The sequence below is a fragment of the Pinus tabuliformis genome, chromosome 8 (assembly GCF_031772625.1).
Source record: "Pinus tabuliformis cultivar Carrire ecotype Pingquan chromosome 8, CPIR1, whole genome shotgun sequence".
NCBI classification, from domain to species: Eukaryota; Viridiplantae; Streptophyta; class Pinopsida; order Pinales; family Pinaceae; genus Pinus; species Pinus tabuliformis.
The window spans coordinates 874,128,211-874,152,163 of NC_142294.1; positions in this window are offsets into that span (position 1 = coordinate 874,128,211).

The window sequence follows — 23,953 nt, forward strand, 5'->3', positions numbered from 1 at the left end:
ACCATAGCCTCCTTCACCAAAAACTAAATGTCACCAAAGGTGGCATTGCCAAAACTATAGGTGTTCTAGTGACATTCAAAGTTCGTCATCAATAATGATTTATAATGATGGATAGCGACTGTCACCATCGCATATGAGCAATCATGATGGACCATAGCCTCGGTCACGAAAAACTGAACGTCACCAAAGGTGGCATTGCCAAAAGTATAGGTGTTATGGTGATAGTCAAGGTCCATCACGAATATTGATTATAATGAAGGATAGTGACCGTCACCATTTCATAGGAAGAATAATGATTTATTGTGATGGATCTTTAATGGTCGTCACTATTGGTGCATATATATGGTGACGTTCATTGACCGTCACCAAAAGCCGCATTGCTAGAAGTATAGGTGTTGTGGTGACATTCAATGTCCACCACGAATAATTACTATAATGACGGACAACAACCATCACCATTTCATATCAACAACAATGATTTATGGTTACAGCCCTTTCAGGGTCGTCACTATTGATGCATATATATGGTGGCGTTCGTTGATAGTCACCATTTCATATTTTTTGTGAGGGTCAAAAAATGTCACCAAAGCTCATTGGTGATGGTCAAAAGAGCCTCCATCACCATTTCATATTTTTGGTGAGGGTCAAAAAATGTCACTAAAGCTCATTGGTGATGGTCAAAAGATCCTCCATCACCAAAAATTGATCGTTGCCATTCCATATGGATGTCAGGGCATGATGGAATCGAACCACCAACCTCCTGCTTGTAAAGGAGGTGCTCTTCCATTGAGCTAGCACCCTTTAAAGAATTATATTTTTAAAAATTAGATCTTGAGACTTCATAAATTGTAAATTCTACAACTTTCAATAAATTAAAGTCTGAGCAATATTTTACTAAACAAGTAAAGCAACATTGAAGATGTAGGTCCCTACCTAATGGTTATTGATGTTATGAAAATTGGGTGGAGGAAAAAATAGTTATGTATAAGAGAATCAATATGTTCAGTTGAATAATCAATTAGAAGTGAAACTCTGAAGACATTTATAACCTATAGATGACCTATAACTATCAAATGCACCAAATATTGCAAAGGAAATGTTATAAGTGGATACCATATGGAAGAAGAGGAGGCAGGGACCTGGAACCCTTGTACATCTTGGCATGCCTTAGCACTTGGCACATCTTACCTTGTTTGACATGTCTTCACACTATCTGGCACATCTTAGCATGCCCTATCATTCCCTAACACACCTTGGTAGTCATGACCTCACAACTAGCATTGCATTTTTCCATGAATTTGGAACCTTACATTTACTAGAACACCTTGGCACTCCCTAGTTGTCATGCCTTCTGTTGCCCTCCATAATGTCCCAGGATGATGAAGAGATCAACGGAGGTAACCATAGACCAAGCTTTTAGTATGGTAGCTAGCCCTACCAAACCAGAGAGGTCTCTCTCTATGAAAACACAGCTAAGAGATGACTGGAATGTAAAGAATTTTAGGCTATATAGCTAGGGTCAAGTGGGTTATTGGAAAATTTATGGACTTGGAACTCTATCCACCAGTGTCTTGTTTGGCAGGAACTTTGTCAAGGAGGCAAGGACTTGGAACTCTTTCTAGGATAAAGCACCTAACATGCATGACAGAAGCTCCCCAGAATAGAGTACCTCCTACCTAGAAGAGTGTCCCTTGCTCAAAATATAGAGCCCTTCTCTACTGTGCACTTTTCTTAAAGATAAATCTGTGCATAAAATAATACTAAGAAAAACACCTAAATTAAGAAAAGTGAGCATCTAAGTCAAAGTATAAAAGTATAATAAATATGGCTCTATATAAGTTTGGGAAACACTAGATAAGAATGCTTTCATACAACAACAATAAGATGCCTAAAATCGATGCGATTCTTTCATTGTTGTTATACCTCACAACAAAACTGGAATCTATAACATGTACCCCAAAGATGTATGCATTTGCTGAAGGTGTAGATTGAAAGGATCCGCTGAGATGAAGCAGTATTGAAGGAGAAACACCTTCAAAACAATAGATAAATTCTATTGTGAATTCAACCCATTTGCACATAGACCATGGCTGCTACTAGATACACTTCTCCGCTGAATGGAAACTACAATGTATTTTAGTGCTGCTAAAGGAAAAACACCTTTAGTGCAACACGGATAAAACTCTAACAGATATTGTCATTGTGGCTTCGGTTTTCTTTGATCTCATGAATATAGGTAACAACTTCGATAACTGAAAAAACAAAAGGTGAGATGCATAGATAATTTGAAATGACAGATTTGGGCATACTTTATTATTGTTTAGGAGTGTTAGTATAGAAAATGCAAGGTAAATTATTGCGTCTTTATGTCACATGCCAAGGATGTGAAGAAATACATAAAACATTAAATAGTATGGTATAAGTCGATTGCAGGTTATTTTGAAATAGAAATGGAATTCTCCTTGTGTGGGTTCTAATCTAGTGGGTATAACTTTAAATAAGAAACTGATAGTTATGGGGTTGAAATTGTCTCATAATTCATGAAAAGTCCCAAATTTGTTCACTAGAAAGAAGTAGAGTGAGTCGTCAGGTTTATGGAAGGGAACACCCTATTCGCAGGAAGATAACTTGAAATTAGTCAGGCATATTATTTCTCGTCTTCTTGTACGTGTGTGCTTTGAAAATATAACCACATCCAAAGACTCAATAATAACTCTAGTAAAGTTTATAGATGTGAAGCACTTTTGAGAAAACCCATCTCTTAATGACAATTGAGTGAGGAATATGTTGAAGGATTCAATCTTGCACTCAGTCATAAAAAGGAAGTTGGGGTATCCAGCATCTTGCCAATAAACCGACTCCAACCATAATGTGAAAGGCAAGTTAACTACGAAACCTCTTTCCCACTTTTTAGTATTGTTCCCTCTTGAATTCCAATAGGTATCTAGCTGCTTAGATCCACAAAACTCGTGCCAGGTAAACTCTGCATGATACAATTGTGACTTGTAAGCTTGACAAACACTCTAGTTTCCCTCTAAAAGAGGGTAAGTCAAAATATTATGACAATATTAACTGTAATTTGATCATACAATATTGAGGTATTGCATGGAATAAACAATATATTATCAATGCACTAATGAAGAACTCAAAATAGATGAATTTCTTATTGCTACAATAGCACCTCTTGGGATTCTCAGATAAAGCACCTAACCTGCATGGCAACTAGAATAGAGTACCTCCTACCTAGAAGTTTGTCCCCTACTCAAAATATAGAACCCTTCTCTACTGTGCATTTTTCTTAAAGATAAATCTGTGCATAAAACAAAACTAAGAAAAACACCTAAATTAAGAAAAGTGAGCATAAACTATAAAAGCATACTAAATATGGTTGTATACAATATTGAGGTATTGCATAGAATAAACAATATACTATCAATGCACTAATGAAGAACTCAAAATAAATTAATTTCTTATTGCTACAATAGCGCCTCTTTGGATTCTCGGATAAAGAACCTAACCTGTATGGCAAAAGCTTCCTAGAATAGAGTACCTCCTACCTAGAAGTGTGTCCCCTGCTCAAAATATAGAACCCTTCTCTACTGTGCACTTTTCATAAAGATAAATATGTGCATAAAACAGAACTAAGAAAAACACCTAAAGTAAGAAAAGTGAGCATCTAAGTCAAACTATAAAAGAATACTAAATATGCCTAAAATCGATGCATTTCTTTCATCGTTGCTACAACCTCATAGGAAAAGTATAATCTACAACATGGATCCCAAGGATGCATGCATATACTAAAGGTGTAGACCGAAAGTGTCTACTAAGATGAAGTATTGTTGATGGAGAAACACCTTCAAAACAACAGATAGAGTTTAATGTGCATTCAACCCATCTGCACATAGGCCAAGGTTGCTACTGGGTACACTTCTCCCCTAAATGGAAACTGCAGTGTATTGTTGCTCTACTAAAGGAGAAACACCTTCATAGAAAAAGGGATAAAACTATAACATATATTGTCACTGTGGTATCGGTTGTAGAAGTTCTCATAAATATAGGTAACAACTTCGATAATTGGAAAACCAAAAGGTGAGCTACATAGATCATTTGAAATGACATATTTGGGCATACATTACTATTTTTTAGGAGTGCTAGTATAGAAAATTCAAGGTAGCCTGTTGCATATTTATGTCACAGACCAGGGAGGTGAATAAATATAGAAAATATTAAATAGCATGGTACAAGTCGATTGCAGGTTATTTTGAAACAAGAATGGAGTTCTCCTTGTGTAGATTCTAATCTATTGGGTATAGATTTAAATAAGAAATTTATAGTTATGGGGTTGGAATTGTCTCACGATTTATGGCAAGTCCCAAAGTTTTTCACTAGAAAGAAGTAGAGTGAGTCATCATGTTTATGAATGGGAACACCCTATTCATAGGTAGATAACTTTAAATTTTCCAGGCATATTATTTCTCCTCTTCTTGTATGTGTGTGCTTTGAAAATATAACCACCTCCGAAGACTCAAGAACAACTCTAGTAAAGTTTATAGGTGTGCAACACTTCTGAGAAAACCCATCACTTAATGAAAATTGAGTGAGGAATATGTCGAAGGATTCAATCTTGCACTTAGTCATAAAAAGGAAGTTGGGGTATTTAGCATCTTGCCAACAAACTGACTCCAACCATAATGTGAAATCTAGGTTAACTGTGAAACCTCTTTCCCACTTTGTAGTATTGTTGCCTCTTGAATTCCATCAGATATCTTGCTTCTTAGATCCATAAAACTTGTCCTAGGTAAACTTTGCATGATATAATTGTGATGTGCAAGCTTGACACGCACTCTAGTTTCCCTCTAAAAGAGGGTAAGTCAAAATGTTATGACAAGCTTAACTGTAATTTGATCATACATTGTTGAGGTATTGTATGGAATAAACAATATACTATCAATGCGCTAATGAAGAACTCAAAATAAATGAAGTTCTTGTTGGGACAATAGCGCCACTCTTGGGATTCTCCAAGGAGCCACTTATTTATACACATTTGGAATCTTTACTTGGTCTGCAGAAAGATAAAGCAATGGTAGTGATCACTCTTTTCCCTCCCATGGAAGTTCTATACAGAGTCAGCAATAAATTGATTTAAAAGTGAGGTATATGCCTGAAAAATAGGAGTTCGACTCTTCAACTCTAATTTAGTGGCAAGAAAATATTCACCTGTAAATGCTTGATCTTCTACAGTGTAAATTTCTAGATAAATGGTCAACGTAAATATGTCCATTGTCCACATATCCCAAAAAACCATGTATGTTTGGACTCTGGTTGTGTGTAAGAGAGAGGAGATCACATAAATAATCCATTATCAAAAGAAAAATTTTAAGCACAACATTCTATGGAGAATTCTTTTTAAATTTTATTACATACCTTAGAAAGTTTGAGAGGACATAACTGAAGCTTCCCTCTCCTTCCACACTTCATTAAAAATGCCCCTTTTCCAATGCAGATGTGGCTTGCAGAATCACAATCAACAAATAGAATATGAAAAGTAATTTTAATGAATTAAAGTATCTTTGTTATACCTCAAGCAAATGGACTATGAGAAATTGGATTCATTCTCTACAAAAGATGATATAGCAAGATCTAATTACATTTTTAACTGAAACAAAGATAAATTGGATTCATGCTCTGCAATAAATGATATAATGAGATCTAATGACATTTTCAACTCAAACAAAGGTAAGTTGAGTAATCTCAAGCTCCAAAATGATGGCATCCAACTTCTGAGTGGCAATTACTGTATATATCTAGCTAGAGGCTATAACATAAAGATATTTGTTATATTTGAAGTTAAAAAAATGAAAGGAATGTGAAATTTTGACCATCAACTATAAGTTCCTTTCAAGGACTAGATCAAACCATAACATTGTTATCAAGATAATCAACTCACCCATTCTAGTACACTTCCAGTCGTTTCATGATAAAACTCAAACTCAATAAACTTCAAACAACATAAATTAACCAACAATATGTCTGAGGTTGGTTACCTAAGGATTATATCATACTAAATTACCTTTTGCATCTAACATTGAAAATGACTGTGAAAGAAATGAAGACAAATCAGTTATTATGATGGATGCATGTGATGAAACAAAATAAAAAAAGACCTTTCTTCTTGCTACTGATGAGCCTTCTAGGGGATTCTTGTATGAAGTTGATCCTGATCTACTTTCTGAAATCAAAGAGACACTTTATAACTACTCTGATTTGATGGAAAACAACTCTAATGCTTATGAAAATGAATATGGAAAGCAATAAGCATCGATGAACCTGGTCTTGAAGAAGGTGTCTCAAAGTATAATATGGATAGTATTTTATATTTTTACAGCTAGTAGAGGGTTTTCCCAATTGAGTTCCCTAGAAAATTTTGTTTGTTTTGCTATAGTGTGACTGTGTTTTATTTCTGTTCTATTCCACTACAAATTGGTAGAGATATTTTTTGTCTTCATGCAACATTTAGTTTTAGATTTATTCAAGAAGAGGGTTTTCCCAGTTGGGTTCCCTAGATTTTTATTTTTTTCCTATAGTGTGACTGTGTTTTATTTATGTTATATTCCACTACAAATTGGTAGAGATATTTTTTGTCTTCATGCAACAATTACTTTCAGATTTATTCATTCAAGTAGTAGCATAATTTCAAGGAAATTCTACACAAGGGACATGTTAGCGCTCAAATATGCCTCAGGTTGAGGGAGGCAAAACTCAAGGCCACATCAAACCAAGCTCAGCCTCGTAGCTAGCCCTATGAGGACAGGAGAGGGCTCTCTCCGGGTCAATCTCGGCAAAAGGTCTTCAAAGGGGCTGAGATGACTCAAAATTAATATTGATTTTAGGCTAGTAAAGAGATAGGAAAGTTTGATTTAGATTTTTGAGTTTTTTGTTGGAGAAACGGGAAAACCAATTTTGGGTCCGGGGATTGAGGTCAGATCTTTGCAGAATTCGAGTTGGGGCAAGGCAGGCAATAGTCTTAATGCTTTTAATCAAGTGTATGGATGGATCAGAACGGCAAGGATCTGAAGAGGGAAAAGGAGAATATGGATCCTCTCCAAACTGGCGAAAAACATGTAAAACTAAACAAATTTAACGGAAGAGCACTGTAAACAATGAATTCGACCTCATTTACTCATTCATTTAGTTTCAGAAGCATAAGGAGGGAATGGCATACATTTAAACATGAATAAACTTACAATAACTGAGATAAAACACCATCAAGAACTGAAAGCCACAAGAATCCCAACAGGTGCTGCAAAACCTCTGATCTTTCCTTAGCCAAAATATGAAAAATATATACAATAGTGTGCCAAAATTTTCCCAAGAGTCCAACCTCTGCTACTGACTGAAAATTTACATATATAGATCAAGCCAACCCATTCCCTAACCTCTATGGGTCGAGCTCCTCCTTCTAGGAGTAGTTTGAACAAATTCTAAACATGAAGCAAGAATCTAGGTGACCAAAACAACCTGCCTCTAAAAAGAAGGAAACTGATTCATTACATTAATTTTTTGCTATTTTGTGAATGAATCATCTAGAATAAGGTAAATAGGTGCCAAGTTACCTCATAAACATCAAATTACATCATGCTGGGTCAAAAATCACATCAAGAAGTGAAACTAGTGAAAACTGGCCGAATTCCTGAGCTGGAGATGAAAACTTGACCAAAAATCTCTATGCGTAGCGCCCTGATCCCTATGCGTAGCGCACCTTTCAGCCTGTTTGTGGGGCACTTCCTGACATCGAAATCAATCTCACAATAGCTAGCTGGAAAGCTCTGGATGTCTGCTATCCAGCCCAAGTGGAATTTCCCAATGTGGAGCTCATTTTCCCCCTCAAAATTGCATTCTCCCAGAAGTACTTCTTGCTATTGCAAAAGGTGGCAGCAAGGTGGTTTTCATGGTGTTTTTAGGCCTTTTAATCATCCAGAACTTGATGAAATGCTTCGGCAATAATTGAGCATGCATAACTTACCATGACAAACCCAAAAATACAAAGTTTTCCTCCAGCAAGTGTTCCAATCAAAAGAGAGCACGTCGACACGCTACTCGTACAGCTGAAAAAACTGTTTTTTGGACCAAAAATTTGAAAATGACAAAAATTTCTCCGAATTTGATCAAATTCGGAGTGAAGACCCTCCATCATGTGTCATGCTCAGCCAGCAAAGCCTCAGCCAAAACTCTAAGTGGATCTAGCCTCTTTCGCCGTTTTAGTGCTTTGCTCAACCTCCTTTTCAAAATCTTCATTTTTGCTTTGCCGACATGCATGCGAGCCCAATAATGATGTTTCATGTGACGGAGCATGTTTTTGTCTCTATTGGTCTTCGCCAAAAACTCCTCCAGATGTCGATTGACTTTCTCAAACCAAAATTTCCGCTCAACAGGTGTCAAATTGCTAGGTCTTTTTTGGGCCAACCTTCGGTCTTCACGAATTTGTCGCAGCTCTATAAGTGTATGCTCATCCTCTAGCTACTTATTGCACTGCTCCAAATATTTGATCAGACATTCTACCTTTAGTAACTTCTCATTCAAGCTATCAATCTCGACCTTCTGCTCTTGGATGATCTCTTTTAGCTTTGAGCTAGGAGGGCTCCTATCCACATCACTCAATGCAACATCAACATCATGACCACCTGATTGGCCCTCCTCATATATTGACCTCTTGCCTCTGTCCTGAACCTATACCTATACTGAAGAAGAAGGCGAGACGCCTTCCACACCATGTGGAGATAGTACTCGTCATGTAGTTGCAAATAAGGCCCTGTGGCCTTGCTGATATGACACATACACTGGAGCATTGATATGATCGGTCTTAGGAATGTCAAACTGATGTGAAGGCTCTCCCTCATCATGAACTATCTCTGGAGGTGGCTGTGGCGCTGTGAAAAAGTCACGAGAAATAAAATCCTCCCAAGTAATGCCCTGCTGTGCCAACTGATGAACCACTACGATCTTTATCAGTGCATAATGATAAATACTTCTATGTTGCTGTGCTAGGGTCTTCTTTTGTACAAGAAACACCATCCTCTCTATGTTGTGATACATGAAGTATGGAATGTTCATCATATGTAAGCTTGTAAAATGCATCAACAAACGGACATGGTACGCATAAAGACGCGAGAATCTTCCCTCACAACTGAAATACCGAATGATGAGTTTCATCAAAGGTGCATACTCATCACTCAGGTATTGGAAAGGAAAAACCCTGCTCAGGTGCCTCATATACCCAGGTTTGATGTGCGGCTCATAGTAGGATTTCTCTAACTGCTAACGCTTATTCCATTTCTCTCCAATATTTGGTATCCCAGTGGCCTCTGCAATAGTCTCTGGTGACAAAATGAAATCAACTCCGGCGACGTTTACATGACCATCATGTAAATGTAGAACAAACAAATGAGCTAGTTCACGATGATGCTAGATTTGTGAAATTAGCTCACAATAGTGATAGCATGACTGATAGTGAAAACAATCCATTGCAAGCGGGCAAGCCTGCAATTGAACCAAAGAAGTAGGCTCTTCCTTGAGATGCTTACCACCTTTGCCACCTTTGCGAGGCCTCCGTGGCACATTACCCTCTGTTGTGGAATCACTGTCATTCTCCTGCTCATAAACTGAATCTGTGTCTGACATGGCTCTGAAAACACGATGTTTGCAAGCTTTGTATGTTGATATAGGTGTGGTGAAATCACAATTTCAATGCATACTCAAAACCCAAATATGTTTACCAAAGCATCATAAGAACCAAGCCATAATGGTAATAACTCTGTTTCAGTGTATTGGCATAAAACAATCATTGTTTTGATCACAAGGACAGTTTTGACAAATGAACAAAAGTGTAATGTGCACCCTTTGTGATGTTGGCTAAAACTTGACAAATGAGTATGGGACTGTATTTCACCAATGGAGAATGGGAAAGTCTTCACAAAGCCACCCACATGTCTTTAAAAAACCCTAAGGATTGATTTTGGTATGAGCATAGGGTTTCACTTTTCTACACCCAACACATCAAATTTCCCACCTTAAACACTCTACAAACATTTTAAAATTGAGTGAGTAGCCATGAAAAACCTACTTGCAAGCTTTGGAGTCGATTTGGCAAGATCTGGTCGCATTAACAAAAAAAATTTGGTGTTGTGACTGTGTGCGTAGCACACGAACCCAACGCATAGCGCCCACTGTGTGCGTAGCGCCTGTGGTTTTTTACACTGGCCAGCGAGGCCCAGTGCGTAGCACGCACTATGTGCGTAGCGCACGCCTCCAAAACTCTATCCACGGGTATGAAACACGGATTCGGCCTTCCAAAAGCTCAAACGCGATTTTGCCTTGGGATTTTTTGAACAAATGGACTTGTTTGCCCCTTTTGTATGTGAACAAAATATCTTATCAAATCAGATTTGATTTAAATTTGTTTCATTACCCACTTTATAATGTTTCAACACTTTTTCACATTTGGTCTTTTAATATAATACTGCTCTTTGACTTTCTCTTGCTTTTCTGAGTTTTGGACTTATAATACTTTGTTGATTTTTGCAGGGATCCAGCATTTTGGCTTTGGAAAAGATCAGAGGCTTGCTCTGAAACTTTTTTGGGATAAAACAAATACAATTATTTACAATAACAATTTTGAGTTCCAAAATAGAGTTTTGGACTAAAAATGTTTTTAAATGCTTTCTGAGAAAAATATTAAATGAGAATCTTTTGAAACCAACCTCATGGCCTGCGGGCTTTTATTATGTGTATGCAAAGGACTGAAAACCCTAAACTCTAGGACTAAAGACTTTTTAACGAAACTAACCTTTTATGACGATGAATGTAATGATCATATACTTTGGTGATTTTTTTAGAAATTTTTGACTAGCCCTGCAGGGACAAGCATGAGGAACACAAGACAACCAGACCCCCTCGTCAGTCAATGGCATGCCCCTAGCGAAATGCAATGAAGTGGAACAAGCGAGACACCTAAAAATGATATGCAAAAGCAAAAAGATCTCTGACGGAGGGCTGTAAGGACCGACTCTAACATTGGCTCCAACAGGGATGGTGGCTCCTTGGAGATGCCAAGAACGGCAGATCTCTGGGAGAGTAGACCAGTGCTTTCATCCATTAGGCGATGGAGTCATTATTTCAACAATTAACACAAAACTTTGACACATTTATTTACCGCAGATTTGACTGAAAACTGAATACAACTCTGACAAAACTGACTCGATTTTAAAACTGAAAGGACTGATAAAACTGACTCGACAAATCTCAAACCAACTAATCTTCATCTCCAGAATTATAGCCTTCGCTGCGGGCCCTAGACTGAAGATGAGAGATCAGTACACACATGCAATAGAACAGAAGTAAAATGATATATACAATGATGATGAAATGAGCAGAAAATACTCAGAAGTGGTATCGCTTTAGCAGCCGACCATTGATCGGCCCTCCAGGACAATCATCTCCATTCATTTCCTTGAGAAGAAAAGTGTTTTGACCACGATATGCTGCAATCTTATAAGGACCCTTCCATAAATTTTCAAATTTTTCGTGCTTTCCTTTATCTTCATTCCGGGCATCCCACTTCAAAACTACCTCATCCAGCTCAAACTTATCTGTTTTTTCCTTCCTATCATAAATCTTCTTTATGCGCTCCTAAAACTTAAAATTATTTTGAAATACTTCCTCTCGTGTCTACTGTAAATGAATCATTTGATTAATCCTCCTCTGCATGGGATCTTCCTCACTACCAGCTTCTTGAAGCAATTTGACTACCGAAATAGCAAGCGAAGTAGGAAAAACCGTGTCTATCCCGTACACCAACTCGAAAGGAGACATGCCAATAGACTTTTTCTGACTTACCCTATTAGCCCACAATGCATTCACTAATTTCTTGTGCTAGCCCTTTTTATTGATTTCCAGAAACTTTTTAATGATATTTACCAAGGACTTATTTGAAGATTCCGCCAACCCATTTCCTTGCGGATGGTAGGCGGTCGAATTCTCCAAGCTGATATTGTACTTATAGCAAAATTCAACCATTCTCTTCGACTTGAATTCCGCTGCATTATCTGTGATGATCTTACTAGGACACCCAAAACGTGACAAAATATTATTTTCAAGAAAAGAGATAATTACCGCATCCATGGCCTGTCGAGTGGGAATTGCTTCAATCCATTTTGTGAAATAGTCTATAGTTATCAATATCCATCTATGCTATCCTGACGATGCCAGATGGATTTCCCCGATGAAATCCAAGCACCACTGCTGAAATGGTGCATTAACTTCAATTGGTTTGAGAGGAAAAGACTGTAGTTTATGCTTCCCTTCAAAAATTTGGCATTCGTGACAATTCTTAACAGCCTTATATACATCTGAAAATAATGAAGGCCAATAAAAACCTGCCCTTAGAATCTTATTCACTGTGGTTTTTCAAAACAGATGGCCCCCACAGTCACCTCTATGAAAATCTTCCACAACTCGCTTGGCTTCCTCCTCTACCAAACAATTCAACAACATTCCACCAGGGTCTTTCCAATACAATGCAGAATTGAGTATGCAAAATTTGGCAGCTTTCAATTTCAATGTTCTACTCTTATTTCTAGGCATCCCGGGAGGTGAAGACAAATTTTGAAGTATGTATATAATGTCAGCATACCAAGGGGAAGAAACAAAAATATCAGATACCTGATTTACCAGACTCTCCTCATCTTCATCGGACATAGCAGCAATCAAATTTATATCCAGAACATGTAGATTTGTTTCAGCCATTAATATGGCGAGTCCTTGTCTTTGATCAGCTTGGTTGGTTTAATCTCCACATCATACTCTAACAATGCATCAATCCACTTACCCCGCCTTCCTTCTGGATCTGCCTGTACCAAAACATCTTTTACTGTTGCGTTAGGAACATATGCTATAATGTGGGAATGCAATATATACACACGGAAGTCTTTCAAGGCCTTTACAAGCACAAGTGCTTGTTTTTCAATAATGTTGTATTTCAATGCTCCGTCCCTTATAATACGACTGAAAAAGGCAATGGGCTTCTCAACTCCATCCCTTTTTTGCATTAGTACAGCTGCCAAAGTGTGCTCAGAAGCAAATGAAAACAAAATGAAGTCCTGTGTGTAGTCCGGGCTAATTAAAGTAGGGGCTGAAGAAAGAGCTAACTTTACCAAATTGAATGATTTCACCACCTCTTCTGTCCACTTTAAATGACTGTCCTTTTTCAGCATGTTCGTGATTTCTCTAAGATGCTCGGCAAGATTTGGAATGAAACGACGCAGAAAATTCAGTTTGCCATTAAATGACTGTATTTCTTTCTTGTTCCGGGGTTGTTCAATCTGCTGGATGGCCTCAACACGTGCAGGGTCCACATGAATGCCATCTTTTGATATGATGTGGCCAAGGAGCTTGCCTTCATCCATGGTGAAAAGGCTCTTTTTTGGATTCAGCGAAATGCCATATTTGCTGCACTTTTGGAAAACAATTTTCAAATGATATAAATGCTCCTCATCAGAATTTGAAAACATGGTTAAATCATCAAGGTAAACAACCAAAAATACATCTTTCTCGTTGGCGAAAGCCATGTCCATTGCACGCTGAAAAGTGGCACCTGCATTTTTCAAACCAAATGACATCTTTGCATAATGAAACGTTCCCCATGGAGTGGTGAATGCAGTCTTGTCACGATCATCTTCATGCACTAAAATCTGATTGTATCCTGAATAGCCGTCGAGTAGTGACATCCTTGATGCTCCAACTACTCGCTGCAATATATGGTCCATTTTGGGTAGCGGATAATTGTCTTTTAAGGACACCTTATTCAAATTTCTGAAGTCAATACATAAATGGATCTCACCGATTTTCTTTCTTACGGGTACCAAATTTGATATCCAATCGGAAAATATGATAGGCACAATGATTCCTGACTTATACAACATGTTCACCTCTTTTTCTATCGATGGCAGCAGCTTAGGATTGATTCTCCTCAACTTTTGACAGAAAGGCTTCTGATTTGGTTTTATAGGGATAGTATGCTGAATGATATTAGTGTCATATGTTTTTAGATCTGAGTAATCCCAAGCAAAAGCATTAGAAAATGAAGACAACAATCTAACATACTCTTCCTTTACCTTTGGTGATAATGACTTTGATAGCTTTACCATCTTTGGATTCTCAACTGTCCCAATGTTTACCTCTTCAACACCTTTTTCAGTCGGTCTCAATGTTGGTTTGCGGGCCACATCGTCTTGGTCAAATAGCTCCTCCAAAGGAATCAATCCCTTAGGAATAATGTTATCTTTAAGTTGCAGCACTTCCATTTGATTTACTTGTATATCAACATCACCATCATCATGTTTCGTATCTATGGAAGTATCTTTAAACTTACCCTTATTCTGCAGAAAATCATTAATCTCTTCATCATCCTGAAAGACTTGCCAACATCGCTGATTATCTGGAACGGTGGGGCGGTGTTTCACATGAATCTCGAATTTGTTGCTAGAATTCATTGGAATTTTTAAATTGCTTGATGCCTTAGCCATTCCATCAGCAACACCATTTTGTATGCGAGGCACACACGTCAAAGTATGATCAGAAAAGAGTTTCAAAATATCTAAAACTGCATTTCGATATGCTCTCATGCGAGGATGCTTGGCTTGAAATTCACCCTTCACCTGCTTTATCACCAACTCTGAATCACCATATACTGCAATTCTTTTTGCTTTCAGCTTTCTAAGAATCTTAAGGCCAGCAATGAGAGCCTCATATTCCGCTTCGTTATTAGAACAGTCAAATGCTAGTTTGTAGGAACATATTCTCACCTTTCTTGGAACCTTATCTGGAGCGGAAAATGGACTTCGAATCCACACACCAATTCCAGCAACGTCACTACCTACTTCGCCATCAAAATCCATGGTCCAAAGACCATCTTCATCCTCCTCCAAGTGCTGAAATTGTGTCAGCTCTGTTTTTCCTGTTTGTTGCCCATTATTTTCAGCTGATTGCTCCATAGTAGCTTGCTTTTCCCTTCTTTCTTTCTGCAGAACTTCTCTAAAATTCTCAGTGATTTCTGGTATATCCTCTACCTGAACTAATTGACTATCTATATTATTAAAACTATCAGCAAACAAAACAAATGACTCCAATGCTGTATGTACATAGTTTATAGGATGATTGATTGGTTTTTCTTTGCTTGTTATCATGTATTTCATCTTCTGCTCTCGATATAGCTTTCTCATTTGACCGAAGACTGGAATTGTAGCATAAGAAAAATCTAACTGTAGTGTACCTTTCGACTTAGCCCCCCTAGATCTTGAAAGCAACATACCAAAACGCGGAGGAATGTCCGCCACAACCACATCCATTAAGACATTCTTAGCTGGAATTTGATCTAAGCTTACCACCAAATCTATGATCAGTCCAATACACTTTACATGGCTGGAATCAAATGAATACAAATCATGGTATTTTCTTGTAATATCTAATCCCAAATTTTCCATGATTGCTTTTGGCATAAAATTGTGCGAAGCACCCGAATCAAACATAGCATTGTGTAATACATATTCATGCAACCTCAAACTGATATAAAAGGGAGGAACATCACTGTCAGGAGACTCACCATCTAAAGCAGGCCCAAAAATCAATTCTGGCTGATCATCTTCAACATTTACCGTGTCAAACATTGGATCAAAATTCAGAAGTTTGGAGACTTGACCTCAGTAGCTACTGTTCTTCATGATTTCAGTCAAAGGAATAGATACTCTCAGTTTTGAAATTTCATTTTCCAAACTAAATGCCGAAACTCTTTCAATCTCTTTGACCAGAACTTCTCTTTTTTCAGCTTTATCCCTCATTGTGTTTGGTGGCTGATTTACCTTGTCTGCTGATGATGATTTACTAGCTGCGGGATCAATTATCTCTTTTCCTTTCTTCTGTGGTACAGGTGAATCATTTTTTGCCGAAATCTCCTTCTTCTTCTGAATGGGGTTTATGGGCACATCTCAATTTCTTAATGAGTATTGTTTCTGTTGGGCGGACAAAGCATTCATGTATCCTCTTTGGTACTTCGATTCTTTTTCAAGTGCTGCATCGTTTGATAGAATAAAATCCTCATCTTTATGTGTGGTGGAGTTTTCCACATATTCTTCCTATTCATTGGCATAGATAGGCAGATCATCAGGAGTAAAGAAATGGTTTTCCTCCCCTACAGTATCACCATCATCATCAGATTCTTGACTAACAAAATTTTGCTGAAGAGGAGTCTTTACCTGCTGCTGAACTACCGACTCTTGTGTTCTTTGTTCACGTTGCTTAATTCTGAATTGTGGCTGCTGCTGACCACGGAAATTGGGATTATGGATTTGCGGCTTCGGCTTGTCAATAGTGAGCTTTTCAAACATCCTCTCTACCTTGCGAAGTATCTAATTTGATGTAGAAGCTTCTTCCTTTATGGTCACTCTCTTTTCAGCTTTCATCCTGGCTTTTTTATCATTCAAATTTGCTTCAACACTAACAACAATCTTTTGCATATCCTCCAAGGTAGGCGGATCTCTGTCCCGTAATGAATAAGCCATCTCTGGATCAAAACCATCTGGGAATTTAAGAAGAGCTGATTTTCGAGATGGTCTTAAATCATCTGGAATAGCATTATAAACTGTATTAAATCTGATAACATAGTCTTGGACAAACTCACCAGGATTGTGTTTGATATTGTTATACTCAGCATTGATCTGAAGTGGATCTTTTCTGATTTCCCAACGATCTAGAAACTGTCTATGAAGCTCAGCTAATGTAGTTACACTTCTAGCTCCCAAGCCTCTGAACCATTTTCTTACCTCTCCTCCAAATGTTTGCACAAACAATCGCATAGTTACATCCTCCTCATCAATCTCATGTAAATCACAAAAATCTGCCATTCTGTCTATGTGTTGCTGAGCGGAAACACTTTGAGGAGTGCCATCAAATATAGGGATCTTACTCTGATAATCCACAAGCATATCATATAATTGCTGAGGTAAAGCAAGAGGTGCAAAACGAGCAGCCATTGCTCTTGACGGATTTGGTCTGGGGGTTGTTTGAGACGGTGTATGCAAAGGAGTAACAATGTGGGATGAAGAAGAAGAATTTACTGCAGACTTTTGATATGTGATGATAGGTTGCAAGGGAATAGTGGGAATGAAAGGTGGTTCGGTGGGAAATTTGTGAGTGAAATCAGTGATAGAAGATCCAATATTTGCAGATGCAGCTTCTAGGAAATCAGCAAGATTTGCAGCCTGCATGTTTCTCTGAAGGTGCCTCAAGATAAAATTTGGGACTTTTTCGTCGGTGTATTCTTGCAATCAGATTTGGGTTCTCATATACTAGAGGTGGATCTGGATCATGATTTAATCTCATGTATCTTCTGGAAGCCAGTGTGGAATTGTTTCGAACAATCAAAAGGACACAAACAATTTTTCAGCCTATCAACTTCTAGACTCAATCATCCAAGGTCTAGAACAAATAAGTATACTGGGGTAAATTGCAAATCAAGTGCTACATTCACAAGCTCACCGGAGATCAACTGAAGCAGCGTTTATTTACTTTCTCTTATGCATAGAAAAAGCGTTTCGAAGGCTACCTGGCATGACTTCAGACTCCGTCTAAGACTCATGAAACAAACACATCAACCAGAAAACAATAACAATTTTCTCCCCAGTATGGTCGCCACTATGTTAGCGCTCAAATCTGCCTCAAGCTGAGGGAGGCAAAACTCAAGGCCACATCAAACCAAGCTCAGCCTCATAGCTAGCCCTACGAGGACAGGAGAGGGCTTTCTCCGGGTCTATCTCGGCAAAAGGTCTTCAAAGGGGCTGAGATGACTCAAAATTAATACTGATTTTAGGCTAGTAAAGAGAAAGGAAAGTTTGATTTAGATTTTTGAGTTTTTTGTTGGAGAAACGGGAAAACCAATTTTGGGTCTGGGGATTGAGGTCAGATCTTTGCAGAATTCGAGTTGGGGCCAGGTAGGCAGTAGTCTTGATGCTTTTAATTAGGTGTATGGATGGATCAGAATGGAAAGGAGCTGAAAAGGGCAAAGGAGAATATGGAACCTCTCCAAACTGGCGAAAAACATGTAAAACTAAACAAATTTAAAGGAAGAGCACTGTAAACAATGAATTCAACCTCATTTACTCATTCATTTAGTTTCAGAAGCATAAGGAGGGAATGGCATACATTTAAAGATGAATAAACTTACAATAACTGAGAGAAAACACCATCAAGAACTGAAAGCCACAAGAATCCCAACAGGTGCTGCAAAACCTCTGATCTTTCCTTAGCCAAAATATGAAAAATATGTACAATAGTGTGCCAAAATTTTCCCAAGAGTTCAACCTCTGCTACTGACTGAAAATTTACATATATAGATCAAGCTAACCCATTCCCTAACCTCTAGGGTTCGAGCTCCTCCTTCTAGGAGTAGTTTGAACAAATTCTAAACATGGAGCAAGAATCTAGGTGACCAAAACAACCTGCCTCTAAAAAGAAGGAAACTGATTCATTACATTAATTTTTTGCTATTTTGTGAATGAATCATCTAGAATAAGGTAAATAGGTGCCAAGTTACCTCATACACATCAAATTACATCATGCTGGGTCAAAAATCACATCAAGAAGTGAAACTGGTGAAAACTGGCCGAATTCCTGAGCTGGAGGATGAAAACTTGACCAAAAACCTCTATGTGTAGCGCCCTGATCCCTATGCATAGCGCACCTTTCAGCCTATTTTTGGGGCACTTCCTGACATCGAAATCAAGCTCACAATAGCTGGTTGGAAAGCTTTGGATGTCTGCTATCTAGCCCAAGTGGAATTTCCCAATGCGGATCTCATTTGCCCCCTCAAAATGGCATTCGCCTAGAAGTACTTCCTGCTGTTGCAAAAGGTGGCAGCAAGGTGGTTTTCATGGTGTTTTTAGGCCTTTTAATCATCCAGAACTTGATGAAATGCTTCGGAAATAACTGAGCATGCATAACTTACCATGAAAAACCAAAAAATACAAAGTTTTCCTCCAGCAAGTGTCCCAATCAAACGCAAGCGCGTCGACGCGCTACTCGTACAGCTGAAAAAACTGTTTTTTGGACCAAAAATTTGAAAATGACAAAAATTTCTCTGAATTTGCTCAAATTTAGAGTGAAGACCCTCCATCATGTGTCATGCTCAGCCAATGAAGCCTCGGTCAAAACTCGAAGTGGATCTAGCCTCTTTCGCCGTTTTAGTGCTTTGCTCAACCTCCTTTTCAAAATCTTCATTTTTGCTTTGCCGACATGCATGCGAACCCAATAATGATGTTTCATGTGACGGAGCATGTCTTTGTCTCTATTGGCCTTCACCAACAACTCCTCCAGATGTCGATTGACTTTCTCAAACCAAAATTTCCGCTCAACAGGTGTCAAATCGCCAGGTCTTTTTCGGGCCAACCTTCGGTCTTCACAAATTTGTCGCAGCTCTATAAGTGTATGCTCATCCTCTAGCTGCTTATTGCGCTGCTCCAAATATTTGATCAGATATTTTGCCTTCAGTAACTTCTCATTCAAGCTATCAATCTCGACCTTCTGCTCTTGGATGATCTCTTTCAGCTTTGACCTAGGAGGGATCTTATCCACATCAGTCAATGCAACATCAACATCATGACCACCTGATTGACCCTCCTCATATATTGACCTCTTGCCTCTGTCCTAAACCTGTACCTGTACTGAAGAAGAAGGAAAGACCCCTTCCACACCATGTGGAGATAGTACTCGTCGTGTAGCTGCAAATAAGGCCCTGTGGCCTCGCTGATATGTCACATACACTAGAGCATTAACATGCTCGGTCTCAGGAATGTCAAACTGATGTGAAGACTCTCCCTCATCATGAACTATCTCTGGAGGTGGCTGTGGCGCTGTGAAAAAGTCACGAGAAATAAAATCCTCCCAAGTAATGCCCTGCTGTGCCAACTGATGAACCACTACGATCTTGATTAGTGCATAATGATAAATACTTCTATGCTGCTGTGCTGGGGTCTTCTTTTGTACAAGAAACACCATCCTCTCTATGTTGCGATACATGAAGTATGGAATGTTCATCATATGTACCCTTGTAAAATGCATCAACAAACGGACATGGTACGCATAAAGACGCGAGAATCTGCCCTCACAACTGAAATACCGAATGATGAGTTTCATCAAAGGTGCATACTCATCACTCAGGTATTGGAAAGGAAAAACCCTGCTCAGGTGCCTCATATACCCAGGTTTGATGTACGGCTCATAGTAGGATTTCTCTAACTGCTGACGCTTATTCCATTTCTCTCCAATATTTGGTATCCCAGTGGCCTCTGCAATAGTCTCTGGTGACAAAATGAAATCAACTCCGGCGAGGTTTACATGACCATCATGTAAATGTAGAACAAACAAACAAGCTAGTTCACGATGATGTTGGATTTGTGAAATTAGCTCACAATAGTGATAGCATGACTGATAGCGAAAACAATCCATTGCAAGCGGGCAAGCCTGCAATTGAACCAAAGAAGTAGGCTCTTCCTTGATATGCTTACCACCTTTGCCACCTTTGCGAGGCCTCCGTGGCACATTACCCTCTGTTGTAGAATCACTGTCATTCTCCTGCTCATAAACTGAATCTGTGTCTGACATGGCTTTGAAAACACGATGTTTGCAATCTTTGTATGTTGATATAGGTGTGGTGAAATCACAATTTCAATGCATACTCAAAACCCAAATATGTTTACCAAAGCATCATAAGAACCAAGCCATAATGGTAATAACTCTGTTTCAGTGTATTGGCATAAAACAGTCACTGTTTTGATCACAAGGATAGTTTTGACAAATGAACAAAAGTGTAATGTGCACCCTTTGTGATGTTGGCTAAAACTTGACAAATGAGTACGGGACTATATTTCACCAATGGAGAATGGGAAAGTCTTCACAAAGCCACCCACATGTCTTTAAAAAACCCTAAGGATTGATTTTGGTATGAGCATAGGGTTTCACTTTTCTACACCCAACACATAAAATTTCCCACCTTAAACACTCTACAAACATTTTAAAATTGAGTGAGCAGCCATGAAAAACCTACTTGCAAGCTTTGGAGTCGATTTGGCAAGATCTGGTCGCATTAACAAAATTTTTTTGGTGTTGTGACTGTGTGCATAGTGCACGAACCCAACGCGTAGCGCCCACTGTGTGCGTAGCGCTTGTGGTTTTTTACACTGGCCAGCGAGGCCCAGTGCGTAGCGCGCACTATGTGCGTAGCACACGCCTCCAAAACTCTGTCCACGGGTATGAAACACGGCTTCGGCCTTCCAAAAGCTCAAACACGATTTTCCCTTGGGATTTTTTAAACAAATGGACTTGTTTGCCCCTTTTGTATGTGAACAAAATATCTTATCAGATCAGATTTGATTTAAATTTGTTTCATTACCCACTTTATAATGTTTCAACACTTTTTCACATTTGGTCTTTTAATACAATACTTCTCTTTGACTTTCTCTTGCTTTTCTGAGTTTTTGACTTATAATACTTTGTTGATTTTTGCAGGGATCCGGCATTTTGGCTTTGGAAAAGATCAGAGGCTTTCTCTGAAACTTTTTTGGGATAAAACAAATACAATTATTTACAATAACAATTTTGAGTTCCAAAACAGAGTTTTGGACTAAAAATGTTTTTAAATGCTTTCTGAGAAAAATATTAAATGAGAATCTTTTGAAACCAACCTCATGGCCTGCAGGCTTTTATTATGTGTATGCAAAGGACTGAAAACCCTAAACTTTAGGACTAAAGACTTTTTAATGAAACTAACCTTTTATGATGATGAATGCAATGATCATATACTTTGGTGATTTTTTTAGAAATTTTTTACTAGCCCTGCAAGGACAAGCATGAGGAACACAAGACAACCAGACCCCCTCGTCAGTCAATGGCATGCCCCTAGCGAAATGCAATGAAGTGGAACGAGTGAGACACCTAAAAATGATATGCAAAAGTGAAAAGATCTCTGACGGAGGGATGTAAGAACCGACTCTAATAGGACAATTAATCTGTATTTTCACTTATATCTTTTGCAAGTAAAATTCATAGCTAAATTTTCATCCAAAGTGTTTAGGTTACTAGCAAGTGGTATCACAGCATATCTTAAAATTGCAAGGCATAAATCATATTATTCAATAAGGTTGAGACTTGAGATACAAAAATCTTCCCAAGTTATGCAAGTAAGAAAACTACTGATTTTTAGTTCTAAATCTATCCAACCAGAACAAAATTATGCCATTTTCAACACCCTCTAGTCAAAGTTATTCCTGGCCTCATTCAACTCAATTAAGAATATGTCAATCTCATTTAGATTTCTTCTTCATTTCATGCTTCTAAGTTATATATTTATGCAACCTAATATATCACTTATGTTAAGTGATTATTCATTAAAAATTATTTAGTCCATCCAGTGCATCTACCTAATTTTCTGATCAATTTCTGGGAAGACTCTATCATACATTTGCAACAGAAAATAGAAGACTGTTTTAGTACCTAGTGTTATAAAAATCTAATCTGGAAAAAGTATTTTGGGTTGTTTCCCTAAAAATATTTACAAAATTTTCAATCCCAAAGCCATTTCAGGGAGAAATTTAGTATTATTTTTGGAAAATTTGAATGCAACTAAAAGAAATTCTTCCCATTTGCTCAAAAGATTCCAGCACCAAATATGAGTGAATTCAAAGAACTTAATACTTGGAAATAATTAAATTTCACAAGATTCCAACACCAAATATGAGTGAATTCACAGAACTTAAGATTTGGAAATAATTAAATTTCACTTCGCTTTTCCAGGACCATATATGAGTGAATTCAAAAAACCTGAGATTTGGATTCTAGAAACACTTAAATTTTACCTCATTTATTAGGATTGGAAGTTCCCTGACATATAAACATGTAGCATTAAGGATCTACTTTTCTTGTTTAAGGACAATGTTCAGTTTATAAATAGTGATACAAGAATCCTTGTATACATGCCTGAGTCACAACTAATGAAACTAAACTCCATCAATACATAAAAGATAAGGTAGAATGTAAGAGAGCATATACTTTTCAACATATACTCTGACAAAAATAAACATCTATATAGTCATATAAATTTGTCACCACACCAAAGAAGGAATTAAAAACCAAAATAAAAATAGGAACAGGCTTGGATTGTTATGGTTACTCTAGCAAAACATTAAATAGGATCAATATGTTAATATGGAAAATAGTGTAGTTGATTATGATTTATTAAGCCCAAGGGGTTAACCCAACCGAATGTCATTAATGTTACTGGTTATTTGGCTAGTTCTGTGCTGGAAGGTGCACTATTTGAAATCCCTTGGGTGAGGTGCACTAGTCAATGCTAGTGGGTTTACCAGGGATGCCATCCATGAATGTGGGGAAACATCCATTGGGATTCCCTAGACAATTTTTCTGGAAAGAATAAAAATTGGATTTCCTAAAGAGAAATTTTGAGATGCATACAATGTACACCCAGTGAAATCAACTCTATAGAGACAAACCATAAAAGAAGGAAAAATACATATGCTTTTACCTATGTTCCCTTATTTTCCCTCCAGCCCCATGAAAAGTGAAAATATGCTACTCTTAAACTTAAAATAAAGGATGAAAAAAATAGTGAATTTTGAACCAATCCTCCTTGTGTGGAAGAAGACTAAAAGTGGGGTGGAAATGTAGTGAGGTTAGAAATGAAACATACTTGGGCACCATTAATGGATTGAAGAGGTAAAACCTTAACTCACAACTCTCTTCAATCTCGTTTTCCCTCCCGCCCTGTGAAAAGTGAAAATATGCTACTCGTAAACTTAAAAGCAAGGATGAAAAAAATAGTGAATTTTGAACCAGA